This window comes from Schistocerca americana, chromosome X (genome assembly GCF_021461395.2).
Source record: "Schistocerca americana isolate TAMUIC-IGC-003095 chromosome X, iqSchAmer2.1, whole genome shotgun sequence".
Lineage (NCBI taxonomy): Eukaryota > Metazoa > Arthropoda > Insecta > Orthoptera > Acrididae > Schistocerca > Schistocerca americana.
The window spans coordinates 176586636-176606368 of NC_060130.1; the positions used below are offsets into that span (position 1 = coordinate 176586636).

The 19733-nt window shown below is 43.0% G+C and overlaps 1 protein-coding gene and 1 non-coding gene across 4 annotated transcripts in view; both read left to right on the top strand.

The window, feature by feature from the left end:
* The window catches only part of LOC124554716 (nuclear hormone receptor FTZ-F1 beta), a 408700-nt gene that overhangs the window by 44114 nt on the left and 344853 nt on the right, over nt 1–19733 (top strand). The gene's annotated exons all lie outside the window — the stretch shown is intronic.
* Nucleotides 2632–2706, top strand: Trnat-ugu. Its single transcript has one exon. It is a non-coding gene; the product is annotated as a tRNA-Thr (tRNA).

Sequence of the window (19733 nt, forward strand, 5' to 3'; positions counted from 1 at the left end):
GATTTGCACCTGGCGGCCAGAACCGGAACTTATTGTTTCCAGCGTAAATCGGTTCCGCATTAACAGATTAGAATATCTACCAAGTTTCGCTACCGTACGATAATTACAAATCACACTGGACCTCCGTCAGTAGCTTCACTTTAATTATACCTTGTATGATGACTAGACTAGTTTCAGTCGCCATTGCAACGATCCTCAGATTATGCTCGTACGAGACGCAAGTTGCACAAAAACTGGGTGCACCAGCAATAACTATGTCATGCAATAACTTGCACTTGTCTAGGAGGCAAGTTCAATGAAAAATTTTGTTTGTAACAGCTAAACGAAAATGAGACTGGTTCTACACCATAGGTAAAAAAATCGTAGTCAAACGTAAAACATAAAAATAACATTGTTCCACCATGTAAGTTGTCGACAGCAAAATAAAATGTTTGTGTGTCCGGTAGGACTAACTTCACTGTTACCCATCCATAGCGATAACGCAATTCTAGAAAATTGCAGTTATGTGGGGGTAGTAAGCTAGGGCAGATGGATGTAGATTACTGTGTGATTATGCAGAGGTGAAGAAGACTGGGTTAGATCGGCATTAAGAGCTTCATCAAACCAGCCCATCGAGCAAAAAAATTCCCATCTTGAATGGTTATGGTCATCGGATAATGGCTTGTGGATGGGGTGGTTTTAGTTGCCGATAAGTCTGCTTTCTTGAAAAAAATGGTTCAAATGGCTCTGAGCACTATGCGCCTTAACTTCTGAGGTCATCAGTCGCCTAGAACTTAGAACTACTTAAACCTAACTAACCTAAGGACATCACACACATCCATGCCCGAGGCAGGATTCGAACCTGCGACCGTAGCGGTCGCTCGGTTCCAGACTGTAGCGCCTAGAACCGCACGGCCACTCCGGCCGGCTGCTTTCTTGGAGCTCGTTGCACAGGTCACACTATATCTACCATATACAATCCACTGAATTATACACTGATGAGTTAAAACACTATGACCAGCTGCTTAATACCTTGTTTGTCCGTCTTTGGAACGCAGTACATCAAGGATTCGACAGTTTTTTTTTTTTTTTTTTTTGTGGATTTGTCGAGGTATGTGGCATTAGATGTCTAGACACAGGTCTTGTAATTCCCGTAAATTCCGGACCGCTGATTTGCGTTACGTGTTCCATTGATCAATCGCACGGAAGAACCTTTATGATGTGGAACGTGTCAGATGCACAAGAAATTCGCACAGGAAACAAGTCTTTTTTTCTTTTTCTTTTTTTCTTTACATTATTTAGTATTGAAGGAGTTGTAAAGGAGGTATGATTTCAATTTGTTTTTGAAACTATTACTGCTGTCTGTCAGACATTTTATTTCATCTGGTAATATATCTAAAAGTTTTATGGCAGCATATTTTACCCCTTTCTGTACCAAAGATAGGTTAAGTAAAGGATAGTGTAGGTCTTTCTTTTTTCTGGTATTGTAATCATGAATGTCGCTGTTGATTTTAAACTGGTCCATGTTGTTGAGAAAAAATTTCATTACTGAGTAAATGTACTGTGAAGCAGTTGTAAGAACTCCTAACCTTTAAAACATATGCCTACAAGACGTGCGACTATGAACCCCACACATTATTCTAACTACTTTCTTTTGAGCAGTGAATACCTTGAGCCTAAGTGTTGAGTTGCCCCACTATAATATTCCGTATGACATCAGAGTGTGGAAGTATGCAAAGTATGTTAGCTTACTAATTTCTACATCCTCAAAATTGGTAATTATTCTGATTGCAAAAGTTACTGAACCTAGTCGCTTTAGGAGATCCAAAATATGAATTTTCCAATTAAGATTCTCATCTATATGTACAACCAAAAACTTAGTATGCTCTACCCTGGCTACTGACTTCTTTTGATATGTTATGTTTATTGAAGGAATTATACTTTTTGCAGCAGAAAATTGGATGTACTGTGTTTTTTCAAAGTTCAGAGCAAGCCCATTCGCAGAAAACCAATTAATAACTTTCCCAAAGACCTTATATGTATCATTTTCCATCGGACTTGCTTTTACTGGATTAATAATTATGCTTGTATCATCAGCAAACAGTGTCAGTTCAGCATCTTGTTTCACATAAGAAGAGAGGTCATTCACATACATCAAGAACTGGAGGGGACCCACGATCGAACCTTATGGAACACCTAATGCAATTTCACCCCAGTCAGATGAAGTGGCAAACTCCTTTGAATCACTTGAAGCATATAAAGAGATTATATATGACGGTAGTATCTGTTCCGCCCGCATCTCGTGGTCGTGCGGTAGCGTTCTCGCTTCCCACGCCCGGGTTCCCGGGTTCGATTCCCGGCGGGGTAAGGGATTTTTTCTGCCTCATGATGGCTGGGTGTTATGTGATGTCCTTAGGTTAGTTAGGTTTAAGTAGTTCTAAGTTCTAGGGGACTGATGACCACAGAAGTTAAGTCCCATAGTGCTCAGAGCCATTTTTTGAAGTATCTGTTCCCGAAACAACAGTTACCGTGGATGACCATGCAGCTTTGCTATTAGGTGCACTACGAATGTAGTGGTGTGGACATGTTGGGAATGTGGATCTCACGGGGAGCGTGCAAGGGATAAGTCCCTGCAGACGCACTATCCTCTGTGCCCGCGGTGGCTCAAATGGATAGAGCGTCTGCCATGTAAGCAGGAAATCCCGGGTTCGAGTCCCGGTCGGGGCACACATTTTCAACATGTCCCCAATGAAGCACATCAACGCCTGTTTGCAGCTAGGGTATCCATTTAATTATCATTTCATATAAAGAGACTTTTTGCTTCCTGTTCTGTTGATATAACTTAAACCACTCATATGCTGTTCCATTTATACCATAGAATTTTAATTTCTCTAAAATAATGTCATGGGTCACACAATCTAATGCTTTGTATAAGTCACAGAATATTCCTACTGGTGGCATTTTACTATTTAAAGACTCTGTTATGTGGGCAGTGAAATTGTACAGGGTGATTCAAAAAGAATACCACAACTTTAAAAATGTGTATTTAATGAAAAAAAATAACCTTCTGTTATACATCATTACAAAGAGTATTTAAAAAGGTTTTTTTTCACTCAAAAACAAGTTCAGAGATGTTCAATATGGCCCCCTCCAGACACACGAGCAATATCAACCCGATACTCCAACTCGTTCCACACTCTCTGTAGCATATCAGGCGTAACAGTTTGGATAGCTGCTGTTATTTCTCGTTTCAAATCATCAATGGTGGCTGGGAGAGGTGGCCGAAACACCATATCCTTAACATACCCCCATAAGAAAAAATCGCACGGGGTAAGATCAGGGCTTCTTGGAGGCCAGTGATGAAGTGCTCTGTCACGGGCTGCCTGGCGGCCGATCCATCGCCTCGGGTAGTTGACGTTCAGGTAGTTACGGACAGATAAGTGATGATTGTGGAATTTGCAGCTCTCTGCTAGCTCTGCGAGTCGAGTTTCCTGGGCTGCGAATAAATGCTTGCTGGATGCGTGCTACATTTTCATCACTCGTTCTCGGCCGTCCAGAACTTTTCCCTTTGCACAAACACCCATTCTCTGTAAACTGTTTATACCAACGTTTAATACACCACCTATCAGGAGGTTTAACACCATACTTCGTTCGAAAAGCACGCTGAACAACTGTCGTCGATTCACTTCTGTCGTACTCAATAACACAAAAAGCTTTCTGTTGAGTGGTCGCCATCTTAGCATCAACTGACGCTGACGCCTAGTCAACAGCGCCTCAAGCGAACAAATGTACAACTAAATGAAACTTTATAACCCCCTTAATTCGCCGACAGATAGTGCTTAGCTCTGCCTTTTGTCGTTGCAGAGTTTTAAATTCCTAAAGTTGTGGTATTCTTTTTGAATCACCCTGTATATTGCTGTCTCAGTGGAGCAGCATTTCTGAAATCCACTGTGATGGCGCCCGATAGCGATCCAGATAGGTTTCATAGCACTTACATCAGGTGAATTTGGCCGCCAATATATCACCGTGAGTTCACTATAATGCTGCTACCACTGTAGCACGGTTCTGGCTCCGAGACACGGACAATTACGCTGTCGAACGATGACATCGTCGTCGGGGAAGACATCAAGCATGAAAGTATACAGGTAGTTGGCAGCTGTCAGCGTGTCTTCGATTACTACCGCAAGTCCCATGCAAATGCGGGAGAATGTCTCCTATAGCACAATACTGCTCCCACCTGCCTGTGTCCGTGGTGCGCAGCACATTTCGAGCCGCAGTTCACCTCGATGTCGGCATTTGTGCAGACGACCGTCGACCTAGTGTGTCAAAAACGTGATTCACCTGAAGAGCCGACACGTTTCCATTGATCGAAGGTTGAATCCGGGTGGTCCTGGGCCCACTGCAGTCGTAAATGACGATGTCGTTGGGTCAGCATGTGTAGGAACGACCTGCTGCGCAGCTCCAAGTTCAACGATGTACGATGAATAGTGCGGTCTGAATCACTCGAGCGTGCACCAGCATTGTGCTCTTTAGGCAGAGATGCCACAGATCACCATCTATGGTACTTTTCAAAGCAGACAAGCCTCCGAACCCGACGTTCTGTGGAGAGTCGTGGACGCGCCATTTAACGCCTAGTGGTAGTTTTCCTGCCCTTCTAGCTCTTTCCGAAAGTAGCACTTGAACATTCGGTCAGCTTTGCCATTTTCAAGATACTCGTTCACACAGTTCCACAAGCGGTTTTTAATTAAATTGCGAGCCTGTAGAGAGAGTATAGTCTCAGCTGTGCAACTGAATTCGTGATTGTGTGCCATAAAAGCCACAGTTCATAGTGATTAACGCAAAGCCATCCTCACCACTGGCCATTAAAATTGCTACACCACGAGGATGACGTGCTACAGACGCGAAATTTAACCGACAGGAAGAAGGTGCTGTGATATGCAAATGATTAGCTTTTCAGAGCATTCACACAAGGTTGGCGGCGGTGGCGACACCTACAACGTGCTGACATGAGGAAAGTTTGCAACCGATTTCTCATACACAAACAGCAGTTGACCAGCGTTGCCTGGTGAAACGTTGTTGTGATGCCTCGTGTAAGGAGGAGAAATGCGTAACATCACGTTTCCAACTTTGATAAAGGTCGGATTGTAGCCTATTGCGACTGAGGTTTATCGTATCGCGACATTGCTGCTCGCGTTGGTCGAGATCCAATGACTGTTAGCAGAATATGGAATCGGTGGGTTCAGGAGGGTAATACGGAACGTCGTGCTGGATCCCAACGGCCTCGTATCACTAGCAGTCGAGATGACAGGCATCTTATCCGCATGGCTGTAACGGATCGTGTAGCCACGTCTCGATCCCTGAGTCAACAGATGGGGACGTTTGCAAGACAACAACCATCTGCACGAACAGTTCGACGACGTTTGCAGCAGCATCGACTATCAGCTCGGAGACCATGGCTGCGGTTACCATTGTCGCTGCATCACAGACAGGAGCGCCTGCGATGGTGTACTCAACCTGGGTGCACGAATGGCAAAACGTCATATTTTCGGATGAATCCAGGTTCTGTTTACAGCATCGTGATGGTCGCATCCGTGTTTGGCGACATCGCAGTGAACGCACATTGGAAGCGTGTATTCGCCATCGCCATACTGGCGTATCACCTGGCGTGATGGAATAGGGTGCCAGTGGTTACACGTCTCGGCCACCTCTTGTTCGCATTGACGGCACTTCGAACAGTGGACGTTACATTTCAGCAGGAGAATGCACGACCGCATGTTGCAGGTCCTCTACGGGCTTTTCTGGATACAGAAAATGTTCGACTGCTGCCCTGGCCACCAGGATCTATGCACTCAAATTGTAATCATATGTCAGTTCTAGTATAATATATTTGTCCAATGAATACCCGTTTATCATCTGCATTTGTTCTTGGTGTAGCAATTTTAATGGCCAGTAGTGTAGTAGACCAGAAGTTATGTCTAGGGTACCCCAGAGAAGAATTCACTGTTCTTAATCTATATAAACGACATAGGAGACAATCTGTGCAGATTGTTTAGGTATGGTGCCGTCGTTTATCGTCTATTATAACCACTAAAAGATGTAGACGAATTACACAATGATTTAGGTATATGGTACGAAATGTGACACTCATCCCTGAACAATAAAACCTGTGAGATCCTCCTCACGATCACAAAGAAAATTCTGTTTAATTTCGCTGTTTAGCCGTAATATCATACTCGGTTCTGCACTGCAGACAATGTCATGTGTCGCCTTGGTACTTGTATTTCACGTCAGTCGTATTTGCACTATGAGTCATTTGCTGTTTAGTCGCTTTCTGCTGTTCGTCAGCGCGTCAGCTTTCAGTTTTGCCGACGATGGCGCGGCGCCTGATTACGCATGAGCGGCGGCAGTACGCTACACCTTCGACCTTGCACGGAGTTGTTTTTTTCCTGTCTCGGGTATCCGTACTGCTGTCTTAGGTATCTCAGCCTCACGGGTAAGTAAATGGTTGGACTATGGATCAAAACCTGTGTTTATCGCGGGAGATTAAATGCGTGGAACATTGACGATAACGAAATCATTCGGCCGGCCGCTGTGGCCGAGCGGTTCGAGGCGCATCAGTCCGGAACCGCGCAGCTGCTGCGGTTGCAGGTTCGAATCCTGCCTCGGGCAGGTCCTGAGGTTAGCTAGGTTTAAGTAGTTCTAAGTCTAGGGTACTGATGGCCTCACATGTAAAGCCCCACAGTGCTTAGAGCCATTTGAACTATTTTTTGAGATCATTTGATAAATTGTAACACCTAGTTTCATTTGAGCTATGGGAAAAACACCGAGAATGGTCCTCTGTAATAAATCTTCCGAGCTTTTATATGTACCGGTTCGACAAAGCTTATGTTAAGCTTACGCCACGATGTAATTTCGGGTTGTTGGATACCAAGATAGATCTTATGTTAATATTGTTATTATTTCCATGTAGTAGCAATAGAATATTTAAACATTTCACCAGAATGCCACTAATATTTTTTCACCTCTCTTCTGTATCCCTATATAATTCTTCGGAATATTCTTCTCCCTCATAAATGACTGAAACTCCACTCTCCAAGAATTAGCTGGTCATCCTTTTTTTCTTCTTCGATTTGGTAACCGGTCCATTATGCACTCTGGAATCCCTTCTTTTAGCACCCTTTTGTGGACTTTATTACCAAAGGCTAAAGGAAAACCTTGAACACAATTTATCCGACAGACCATGTTTGTGCTTAACGCAGTGAACCATCTCCCCATTCTTCGAAAAATTACTGTTGTTGTAAAAACGGTCAGGTTTCAGAACGTCTGATACAAAATTATTCTGAATACGAAACAGACTACTCTGACGTGAATTACAAAAATGTTCACATGTATGTGAAGTCCCAAGGGACCAAAGTGCTGGGGTCATCGGTCCCTAGACTTACACACTACTTTAAACTAACTTACAGCAAGAACAATACACACACCAATGCCCGAGGGAGAACTCGAACCTCCGGCGGGAGAGGCCGCGCAATTCTTGACATGGCGCCTTCAACTGCACGGCCGTGAATTACAAATAAATTAATTAATTATAACACAAACACAGAATTTTCAGTAAGTGTGTTGCGTGCAAGACACCACCATTATATTTATGTATTTTTAGTGATTCCGAACGCATCCACAGAGGAGAATGTGCTGCCCACCACGACTTTTCCACAGGAACTTCCTATTAGGCGTATGTACAACAGATAACGTAATAAATAACACATCGTAGCAGACGGAGGCCATTGGTATGAAGATTTTATGTTTCAGTATTTTAAAATAAAGGGGATTATTTTCAGATTGTTCAGTAAGATTCATCACCAATGCTTCAGGAACCAAGAATACATATTTTATTATTGTTTTTTTGCCTCTGGTAAAAATTCATTTAGCCAGCTAAAAAATACATAAATCGACATAATATCTCTCAAGAAACACATTAATTGGCAGACATAATATGAAACTAATAAAATCACCATCTTACTAAAGAGCCTTCTGGCCAACTAAAAGTGCGTATGTTGATTGAAATAGTATGAAAACAGTTTATTGAATAATAATTACAGTACGGAAGTGCAGATTTATCATAAAACGATTGTTATCAAAACGTAAAAAAGTGAACACACAGCACAAAACGCTTTAAAAAATAACAGTGACTGAATTATTCCATTCTGCGAGTTTGCAATGACTCTTAATATAATTCCAAGAGGTGCATTGCAAGTACAAGGATATCTTGACACAGCGTAGAAATTTCCTCTTTGTTACTACTAAGATTGCTCGAAGAGAGCAGAATGGGAACACTTGTGAGATATTGTACACTCGAGCGGTACAGCTGCAAAAATAAAAAATAAAATAAAAAAATATTTACTGCCTATTTGCGCATGCAGGCAGAATGTGGTCAGTTTCGTTTCGTTGAAAGTTTGTGCAGTAGCATGTCGTCGTTGCCTTTACTCCAATGCTGCGAAGGTGTGTCGAACACGGTTAAAACTCATGTGGCAAATAGTTGATATCGGCCATCTAGGTTGACTGACGTTGCGAAGCAGGCTAAAAGCTTGTACAGGGTGGAACACGAAGTCCATCAACAAAATTTCGGAAGTTTTTCAAGGATACTTTCGTAGTATTTCTACACAAGAGACCTGCAGACTCTGGTTGGTTCAAATGGCTCTGAGCACTATGGGACTTAACTTCTGAGGTCATCAGTCCCCTAGAACTTAGAACTACTTAAACCTAACTAACCTAAGGACATCACACACATCCATGCCCGAGGCAGGATTCGAACCTGCGACCGTAGCGGTCGCTCGGCTCCAGCCTGTAGCGCCGAGAACCGCACGGCCACTCCGGCCGGCGCAGACTCTGGTAGCTCATTGTAGAATAATTACATTTCGTTTGATCTCTTACCCCATTTATCTTTTCTCTGTATTGTGCTAAAAACGTTTTTGGTAACAGTGCAAATATCGACGGCATGCCCTGTTTGTCCCGTTTGTAAATAAGCTTCCTCTGTTCACTCCCGAAAGTTGCTGTTGTAATGACCACTGCGTTCGGTACTGCTCGGTATCGTCTCAGCTTCGTTTTTCCGACAGTGTTAGTTGTACGTTAACAGTGACGCAGTCAATATGGATAGGTTTAATGATGGAAGCGTTGGCCAATATGCAACTTGGATATGGATTCACTGAACGGAATTGAATAGCGGCGCAACGACAGAATGCTAAGCGGTTCCTGCAGCGACGGCAACCAAATTACAGTACTTTTGCAGCTGTACACATGTGCTGATTTTGTTGATGATATTTACAAGCTGTTTCACTGTTGTGGGGATATTTTCACATTAACAAACGCAATTGGGGTTGTTGTTCTTTATCTTAATCTATTATGTGCAAGCGTCATATGTCATCACTACTGCAACTTACATCCATTTGGGCCTGGTTACTGTATTCAGCTACAATTTCTGGCTCTCCTCTCCCTCCCCCCCCCCTCCCTCTCCACACACACACACACACACACACACACACACACACACACACACACACACACACACACCTCCATTATCATACTGAATATGCCTCAATGCGTCAGGATGTATCCTATCAGCGGATCCCTTCTTTTAGTCAAGTTGTGCAACTGTTTTTCCTGATGAAAGATCCCACTGAATGACCTCTGTCTGGAACACCGAATGGGGGACTGTTTTCCGTCCTTGATTTGCCCGAGAAGATGCAATTATCATTATTAGAGGAAGTGGTTCAAATATAGAATACTACTCTGTTTTTCGTTCTTAATTTTCTCAGTTTTTCACATTAAGCAAACTAAATATCTCTAGCATACTTTGGAATATATTTTAATGCTTCCTGTATTTTCGAATACATATGCATTAGAAACATTTCTAAATTAGGCTTAACACAACGTCTGACATTTTTGGCACTTCAAATTATAGGGTACAAATACGGAATACTCCATTCGTTGCAAGTTTGTTAAAGTTAAAACAGCCGGCCGCGGTGGTATAGCGGTTCTAGGCGCGCAGTCCAGAACCGCGCGACTGCTACGGTCGCAGGTTCGAATCCTGCCTCGGGCATGGATGTGGGTGATGTCATTAGGTTAGTTAGGTTTAAGTAGTTCTAAGTTCTAGGGGACTGATGACCACAGATGTTAAGTCCCATAGTGCTCAGAGCCATTTGAACCATTTTTTTGAAAGTTAAAACAAACAATGGAAAATCAAATAATTCACCGTCCAAGAAAACGCTATAAAACATAGTAGCACCATAAAAAAACACACGAAAAATACCGTTGTCAGTTATTACATTCCTTACTCTAACAATGGTTCAAATGGCTCTGAGCACTATGGGACTTAACATCTCAGGTCATCAGTCCCCTAGAACTTAGAAATACTTAAACCTAACTATCCTAAGGACATCACACACAGCCATGGCCGAGGCAGGATTCGAACCTGCGACCGTAGCGGTCACGCGCTTCCAGACTGCAGTGCCTAGAGCCGCACGGCCACACTGGCCGGCTCCTTACTCTAAGTAATTTCATTTGCAGAAGTTACACACATATCGGTATTTACTGTAATGTGCACATTCAGTGTGCGCACATATTTCGCCCATTAGACATATTACCCAATCTTCCCCTGCCTTGTTCTGCGAAAATTTATCTGAGCAAAAGAGGTAATTGCCATTTTCACTAGTGGGTGCGCTGTCGTCCGAGACGCTACTAAGTATGGACGAATCATCTGTCACACTAATAACATCATCCACAGAATCAGATGATTATTTGTTCCTAGGCTTTGGTGGCCTCTGCTTCTTTGTCTCCGGTTTATTTGTTGCTGTCGTCGATACTTCAAAGGACCTTTTATATGAAGACAAGGTTAGAACTGCTGAAGGACCTACTTCTCTTCACTTCATTCCTGACCTCTTCTTTATTTGTGCTGTGGGTGAGAGTTTTCAAAGTGTTAGTTTCAGTTGTGGCAGCAGATGGCCCTTCTTCGACTTCATCATCAGCCTTTCCACTTTTAGAAGCCACAGCTTCTGCAGATGGATCATTAGGTAAATCCTAAAGTATTCCTTCATTACTGTCAAAGAAATCTGCATCTTTGAAAAATATGGTGGTGTAACGGGTATATTCCTTTCACCTTAAACCCACTGACTGCCGTCTCCCCTGTCTGTAGAGCTGTATGCCCTCGGTAAAATAAGGGCTGAGGTTTCCCGCTGGTTTCAGCTATGCGCAGTTCCAGCACAGCAAGGCCGTTTCGGCTCATGTTAGGAGACCAGATCAGTCATACAGGCTGTTGCCCCTGCAACTACTGGAAAGGGTACTGCCCTCTTCAGGCACCACAGCTTAGTCAGACCTCATAATCGTTCCTAGAATGAAATTTCCACTCTACAGCGGAGTGTGCGCTGATATGATACTTCCTGGCAGATTAAAACTGTGTGCCGGACCGAGATTCGAAATCGGGACCTTTGCTTTTCGCGGGCAAGTGCTCTACCAACTGAGCTACCCAAGCACGACTCACGCCCCGTCCTCACAGCTTTAATTCCGCCAGTACCTCGTCTCCTACCTTCCAAACCTCACAGAAGCTCTCCTGCGAAGCTTGCAGAACTAGCACTCCTGGAAGAAAGGATATTGCGCAGACATGGCTTAGCCACAGCCTGGGTGCTGTTTCTAGAAACGTTGAGACACGAGCCACCCAACCTCGGCAAGGTCTGTAGTTTAGTAAGGGGGGAGGGGGCGTAGTTGGGGCTAAGAAATCGCATAAATCACAATTATATTAGTGCTCTGTAACGAGTCACCTGAGAGTACGGGCTTTTTATTCGTAACACTCAGAAACTATCACTGAGCAACCTTCGAAAGTTTGTCGATAGAATTCGAGTTCACGCTGTATAGGGTTGCCAGGTCTCGGCGTTATATTTAGCCGGACATATTGCCATTAAAGGCGCACTACCTTTTTAATCTATGTTCAGTCGTCTATTATTAAACAGTTAAAGCTAGCTTTCTGCGAGATCAATCTTAAACACGTTTAAACAACCAAATTTGGCGATTATAGTAGAAACTATAGTGTTCAGTCTCCTCAGCTGCCAAGTTCTCTTCCTAAGATAATCGTATGTCGCTACGCGAGCGTGGCCGGGCAGTCGGATTGCATCGGCTGATGGGCACATTGGGCGTTATATTTAGCCGGACATATTGCCATACATGGCGCACTACCTTTTTAATCTATGTACAGTCGTCTATTATTAAACAATTGAAGCTAGCTTTGTGCGAGATCAATCTTAAACACGTTTAAACAACCAAATTTGGCAATTATAGTAGCGACTAAGTGTTCAGTCTCCTCAATTCCCAAGTTTTCTTCCTAAGATAATCGTATGTCGCTGTGCGAGCGTGGCTGGACAGTCGGATTGCATCGGCTGATGGGCACATTCTGCGTTACCTCCCTCGCTCTGTGCGTTGTGTAGTTGTGATATGCGTTAGACTAGTTCGGACTAAAAAAAAAAAAAAAAAAAAAAAAAAAAAAAAAAAAAAAAAAATTAGAATACCATTGCTTGTTATATCCATATATCATTTTGGTATATTCCCAATTCCACTTCATACTTTTCCTCCCGCTTACGTCATCAACTTGTTAGTTGTGCGTCCTCTACTTCATCGCATTCATCGCAAAAAATTCTAACAAAATCCGAACAGACAGGATATTTGGTTGGATTAGACCGAAAAAGCCGGTTAAAGCTGGACACTTGGTAACCCTAATCGGGTCTAAAATGTAGCCATTATTAGTTTAGAGCCCTTTTTCTGCCATTTAAGATGAACCGAGAGTATTAAAGTGTGACACTGTACCTCTACGATCTCGGGTTAGCGCGCTAATGAAATAATAATATGTCGCGTGTGAAATGGAGCCTGGCGAAAAAGACTGGCTGAGCCGAGCCGGCAGCAGAGGGGTCGGGAAGGGCATTGGTGCGACCTTGAGAGCAGACGGGCACCTGGCTGTGAGCAGATGCGTGCGCGCGCACTTCCCGCCACACGGCCCGCCGCCTGGGAAACCGCCACACCGAGCTGCAGCTACAACCGGATCCATCACGAACTCCGCTCCACGCCACCTTTGTCCGACCCCAGCGTGTCCATTGTCCCAACGTTTCGCTGCCATTGCCCTCAACTTACAGTGGTGATAGATTGCGTCTTGCGTTCCCCTCCCCCCTTCCCCCCACCTCTCCACACTGACACGCCTCTAACAACGACCGTGTGCACTTGACGTAGACCTCACTACTTAGCCGTCATTAAAGAGAATGCACTTTCCCTGAAAGGGTACGCGTTGTTGCCGTTCTTTTGGCAAGCAGCTGTCTATAATACACTACTCGCCATTACAACTGCTACACAACGAAGATGACGTGCTACAGACGTGAAATTTAACCGACAGGAATAAGATGCTGTGATATGCAAATGATTAGCTCTTAAGAGCATTCACACAAGGTTGAAGCCGGTGGCGACACCTACAACGTGCTGACATAAGGAAAGTTTCCAACCGATTTCTCATACACAAACAGCAGTTGACCGGCAATACCCGTTGTGATGCCTCGTGTAAGGAAAAGAAATGCGTACCATCACGATTCCGACTTTGATAAAGGTCGGATTGTAGCCCGTCGCGATTGCGGTTTATCGCATCGCGACACTGCTGCTCGCGTTGGTCGAGATCCAATGACTGTTAGCAGAATATGGAATCGGTGGGTTCAGGAGGGTAACACGGAACGTCGTGCTGGATCCCCACGGCCTCGTATCACTAGCAGTCGAGATGACAGGCATATTATACGCATGACTGTAACGGATCGTGCAGCCACGTATCGATCCCTGAGTCAACAGATGAGGACGTTTGCAAGACAACAACCATCTGCACGAACAGTTCGACGACGTTTGCAGCAGCATGGACTGTCAGCTCGTAGACCATGCATGCGGTTACCCTTGACGCTGCGTCACAGAGAGGAGCACCTGCGATGGTGTACTCAACGACGAACCTGGGTGCACGAATGGCAAAACGTCATTTTTTCGGATGAATCCAGGTTCTGTTTACAGCGTCGTGATGGTCGCTTCCGTGTTTGGCGACATCGCGGTGAACGCACATTGGAAGCGTGTATTCGTCATCCCCATACTGGTGTATCACCTGGCGTGATGGTATGGCGTGCCATTGGTTACACGTCTGGGTCACCTCTTGTTCGCATTGACGGCACTTTGAACAGTGGACGTTACATTTCAGATGTGTTACGACCCGACCCGACTCTTGATGAACTGTGATATCGTGTTGAAGCTGCATGGGTAGCTGTACCTGTACACGCCATCCAAGCTCTGTTTGACTCAATCCCTAGGCGTATCAAGGCCGTTATTACGGCCGGAGGTGATTGTTCTGGGTACTTATTTCTCAGGATCTATGCACCCAAATTGAATCAATATGTAATCACATGTCAGTTCTAGTATAATATATTTGTCCAATGAATACCCGTTTTTCATCTGTATTACTTCTTGGTGTAGCAATTTTAATGGCCAGTAGTGTAACAGTAAACCACAAATTGATGCAAAACGTCCCGCCTGTAGCGCCTGCCTCTGAAATTGGCTGAGCATCTGTGTGACGTTTTTGCGCTTACTAAATGAAACTGTAACGAAACGCGTTGCTCTTCTTTGTATCATCTGTATGTCCTCTATCTATCCTATCTGCTACGGAACCCCCACTGACAAGCAATATTTAACTATTTTCCGAAAGAATGTTTTGTAAGCTACTTCCGTTGAGGGCGGATTACACTTCCAGAGGATTCATCCAATCAATCTCAGTCTGGCACCTGCCTTTCCCGCGATTAGTTTCATGGTTCCGTACGCATGCTCCTAGATACTTTATTGGTGTGATAGCTTCCACTGATTGTTCTGTAATCGTGTATTTAATCAGTAATGGGTCAGTCTGCCTATTTAGGTAGATTACGTTGCTTTCCAATTTTGGTGTTCAACTGCCAAGTAGAGGTGGGCCAAACTGTTACATCGCAGTATCAGTTACCGCGGCTACGATTATTTTTTTATAATATTTACTTTTAACAGTTATTTATAAATGTCAGTTATTTTTACTCCTGAATTCTCCGACTGGGGTGTAGTTAACTCTGATAGATTTCCATCAGCTTGCGCACGCGCTAAATCTGGAATAATTTCTCAGCCGGCCGAAGTGGCCGTGCGGTTAAAGCAGTCTGGAACCGCAAGTCCGCTACGGTCGCAGGTTCGAATCCTGCCTCGGGCATGGATGTTTGTGATGTCCTTAGGTTAGTTAGGTTTAACTAGTTCTAAGTTCTAGGGGACTAATGATCTCAGCAGTTGAGTCCCATAGTGCTCAGAGCCATTTGAGCCAATAATTTCTCTTTAGTTTATTTGCTATGGGCGGCACTTTAACCTTTCATCTCTAGGCAGGCCGCTCTTTTAAGGTAGCTAATTGGCAGTGCCTCGTTGCTCGTCAGCCCAGTTGTGTGACGTCACAGCCCATTTTGAAACATTTTTGTTAATCAACAATTTTTAATTTTTTGTTGTATTGTGGTTCGTTAGCTCAGTCTGCGAAAACGTACGTTGAGGTAATTCACGTTTTTATTTAGTTTGGTAGTCATGCAAATCGATTCTGGTACGCAGTACCAGGTGAACAACTGCTCCATACAGGTTAACGAGAACTGCCTGTGTTGCGGCATGTGGATCACGTTAATGGCGATAACAATCCAGTTATTTGTAATCTCTGTGAGTACCTCCTGACGGCCAGCTATTATTTCCGTAGAAGTATGAAAATACTTATTTCACTCGCATATCTGTCCTTTGTGGAAATATCGTCTTGCTACGACCTACTAGAGGCCAGGACACAGTTACCAACTTGCAGTTGCTTGTAGTTGTAGGTCGTGACTGTCAGAGAAGACGAACTGTGAGCGTGTAGTATAACTGCCACAGAAAAATCTATTGACAGTTATTTCCATAGACTCACGAATTCCTTGCGGTCACTATGTAGTTAGATAGCACGAAAGCGTACTACACACTTCGCTAAAAACTTGGCGCGTAGTGTCACAGTTATTTCCATGAGTTATAGAATACCTTCTGTATGATACGTTCCTGTGCTCTGTTCATTTATCCGTGGTCAAATGTCGGAAGACACAAAAGCGTAGTACGCACTTCGATGAACAGATATTACCACGCACTATTGGCAGTTATTAAAATAGCTACTAGTAGCAGAAGAGCGGTTATTACAGTAGCTGCTACTTTTTAGTAACCGGTTGTTTCTGTCAGTTAAGTTATTTTTTGCCACCTCTACTGCCGATCTCAGTACCAAGCGTCTATCGTCTGCAGGTTCTCCTGCCTTTCGCTACAAAATAGAATACGACAATAAACAAGCGTAGTTTTCATCACTGGGTTGGGATCTCGCCTTCAAAACGTTCCTTGAACTAAGGGAAACGAAATGAAGCACGAAAGGGATGGAGATTCTGGCCAATGAGAAATGAAAGCGGCTGCAGAGTAGACGTGTGTGCTGTCGTCATTAACTTTCTCCCCGCTGCAGGCTACTCGCAGCTACAGGCGGTCGCTTCAGCATTCGCATTGCTCTACGGCCGCCTCTCAGAGACAGAGGAGCTTGTAGATTTTCCTCTGCGGAACTCGTTCAGCCTTCCACTCGTTAATGGTGTGGCACGGGCAGGTTTTAATGATCTCCGCCTGCCATATTTTTCCTTGTTCTGATGATTACTGCTCTCATCCTTTACTTTCATTTCGCCGATGGCTCCGTCATAGCAGATGACCATTAACCCCAAACGTATTTGACATCATATAAGTGCAAATTAATTGAAATTCGCGAATATGTGCAACCAATCGCTTTATTTATATTTCCACCACACATTTCGGAAAATTACACCATTATTTCGTGATTTATTAAAAATTAACGTCACTTAGATGCTGAATTTTCTGTTCTCGATTTTCTATGGACATTGTTACGCAGCCTATTAGCAAAAAGTGAAAGCAGAATCGTATTAGTACATGCGTCAGAACAGTTAGTTTCGTGGATACTTCCATTGGATGATTAAATTTCAATAACAACCCCTTCCTTTGGTCACACAGCCTGTTTGTCCTAACTGTATCCGAATGTACAGGATTCAGTCCTCGGCCAGTCGTAGGCTTTGTTGTCACTTCTTTCATCTCTGACAATGATTTTCTACTGTGAAAAATACCGAGTTGCGTCGTGATTGTGATTCCACCCTGAACTGTTGGGCACCGTGTAACTACTGGCTAACAAAGTCAGTTCAAAGGTCGGACGAAGCTCAGGGCATATCATCTCCTGTAATACCATGCCTAGCAAAGCACTGCCATGTTGAAACCAGTCTTCGGGTTGAAAATACCTTTACTTTGATCCATATTAAACGCTTTGCCTATAGTAAACTGATGTACGCAGAGATTAGTTCTTGAAGATTACATACCGTATCCAGAATTCTTATAAAGATGCTGCACACCAGAAGATAGTTACTGTACATAACAAACAATACAATTTTTACTTTAAAAAAATAAAGTTTGTTAATACTGCACTACTGGCAACGTCCATAAAAGTTAGATCTTCGTACAGATCTTTACGTATGTGTAGCATGTAATGTGCTTATGATTTAGAGAAAGAAAATGCCTGCATTTTCCTGTATACCGCTGTTTACTTACGCAATACGCATAAAACTCCGAATGTTCGGATACATATATTAAAAAGATTTTTTTTTTTTTTTTTTCGTTCTCTGGTACCAAAAGAGCTCCAAATTGCATAGAAAATCGTACAGACAAAAATCAGCATCTCTTTTATTTTCTTTTTTAAATAAAGTTGGAAGTGAAATTCTTGGAAACGTAGAGAGGACAGGACTGGCTATACACATTCGTGTATTTCAAATGATATTCGTAATGTTTGTGATAGGTCTAACCTAAAATTTTGATATTCATAGCAAGGATAAACACTTTTAACCGGTGTTGATAACGCCCATAGACTGCCATCTAAAATTGGAATGCTGTAAGAATTTTATTTAACTCGCAGTGTAGTAATATGTGATTATCTTAGGGATGTAGATGCCAATGAACCAAGAATAAAGGTACACACATCGTGCTGCGGTGGTAAGCAATGCTTTGAACCTAAGATTTGTTGTACGGTTATAAAATGGTGTAACGTTTTTAGTTTTTGTGTTTTACATTTGTCTAATAAGACAATTTGTACATGACGTTAGTACGATACACCAGTCTTCTTAGCCGCGCGGGATTAGCCGCGCGGTCTCAGCCGCTGCAGTCATGGACTGTGCGGCTGGCCCCGGCGGAGGTTCGAGTCCTCCCTCGGGCATGGGTGTGTGTGTTTGTACTTAGGATAATTTAGGTTAAGTAGTGTGTAAGCTTAGGGACTGATGACCTTAGCACACATTTGGACCAGTCTTCTTAAAAATCGATCGATTGGAAAAACTATTCTTAAAGCTAAATGTGAAATCATACATTGCAGTGAGTGAACTGAACATTTACACATCCTTAGGTAGCAAATTTCGAAATTTGCAGGATCAAATATTACTAACAATTAAAACTATGAAATTGACGTAAACACTCGTCGCATAGGAAAGTAACTTTTAGGTATAAAGTCGATGGATTCGGTAAGATCTTTCAGATTATCCTGATTGAAAATAAAGTTATTTTTTTGAGGGAACTGAAAATATAAATTTCCCAATTGTGTCATGAATTTATCCCTCTCAGTTTAAAACATGCTGCTTGAGAAGAAGATTGTTAATATCTGCGACCGTCACATTTTCTTCCTGCAGAATGGCGTTTCTTAACATCAGTTTATTACGTTTTTAACGGACATCCTCCATGATCATTGTTCATTCCTCACAAAAACTATCATTGTTCATTCCGCACAAAAACCGCATCCCAACATCGAGTGCACAGTTATAGGAATAAAAAGCCATGGAGCACAGTTCATACGAGATATAAATTAAGAAGGAGAGATGATATCTTGACCGTATAGAACTGATATTTTGATATATTATTCCCTAAATTCTTCCGCCAGCATCGGTTTATGCATGAAAAAGACGATATTCTTCCAACAACAATAGTCATTTTCAGCTGAGTAGCTATCTTATATTTCAAATTGTTATTATTCAGTGTGGTAGATGGGATAGAAGATAACAATTTATTGCTTAAATTCATCCACCCTCAGTAACACCCTAGAATCTGTCCCTCGAAAATGGAAACTGAATGAAAGAGAAAGGCGATTACGTATAAGGAAGATTAAGTGTAAACGTCGATTAAATGCGCCTAAAATTGAAATCCAGCTAGTTCATGAATGTGGTAAGCAAGTTAGTGAATGAACTGTCCGAAGGGTACAACGGAAGAGTGGCAAAGAAAAAAAAAACCATACAAACATGAACCGAGATGAAAGGCTGGCTGCAATTCGTAAGGGACCACATTAAGAAAAGACCAGAATGGTGGAATGATGTTATATATGCTGATGAAAGCAAATTGAACGTCTTCCCAGTATATGGAAGAACTATGGTGAGGCGAAAACCAAATGAAGAACTTCAGGCTTAACACTCCAACGTATTGTAAACATGGCAGGGTGAATTTTATAGTTTGGGAATGTATTTCGTCATCTGGTCTAGGAGAGAATACTTTCATTGGCAGTGCGCAGGGCGAGGACAGATATCTCAACATCCTGAAGCAAAATTTGCCCTGGAATGTAGAAAAATTAGGGATTA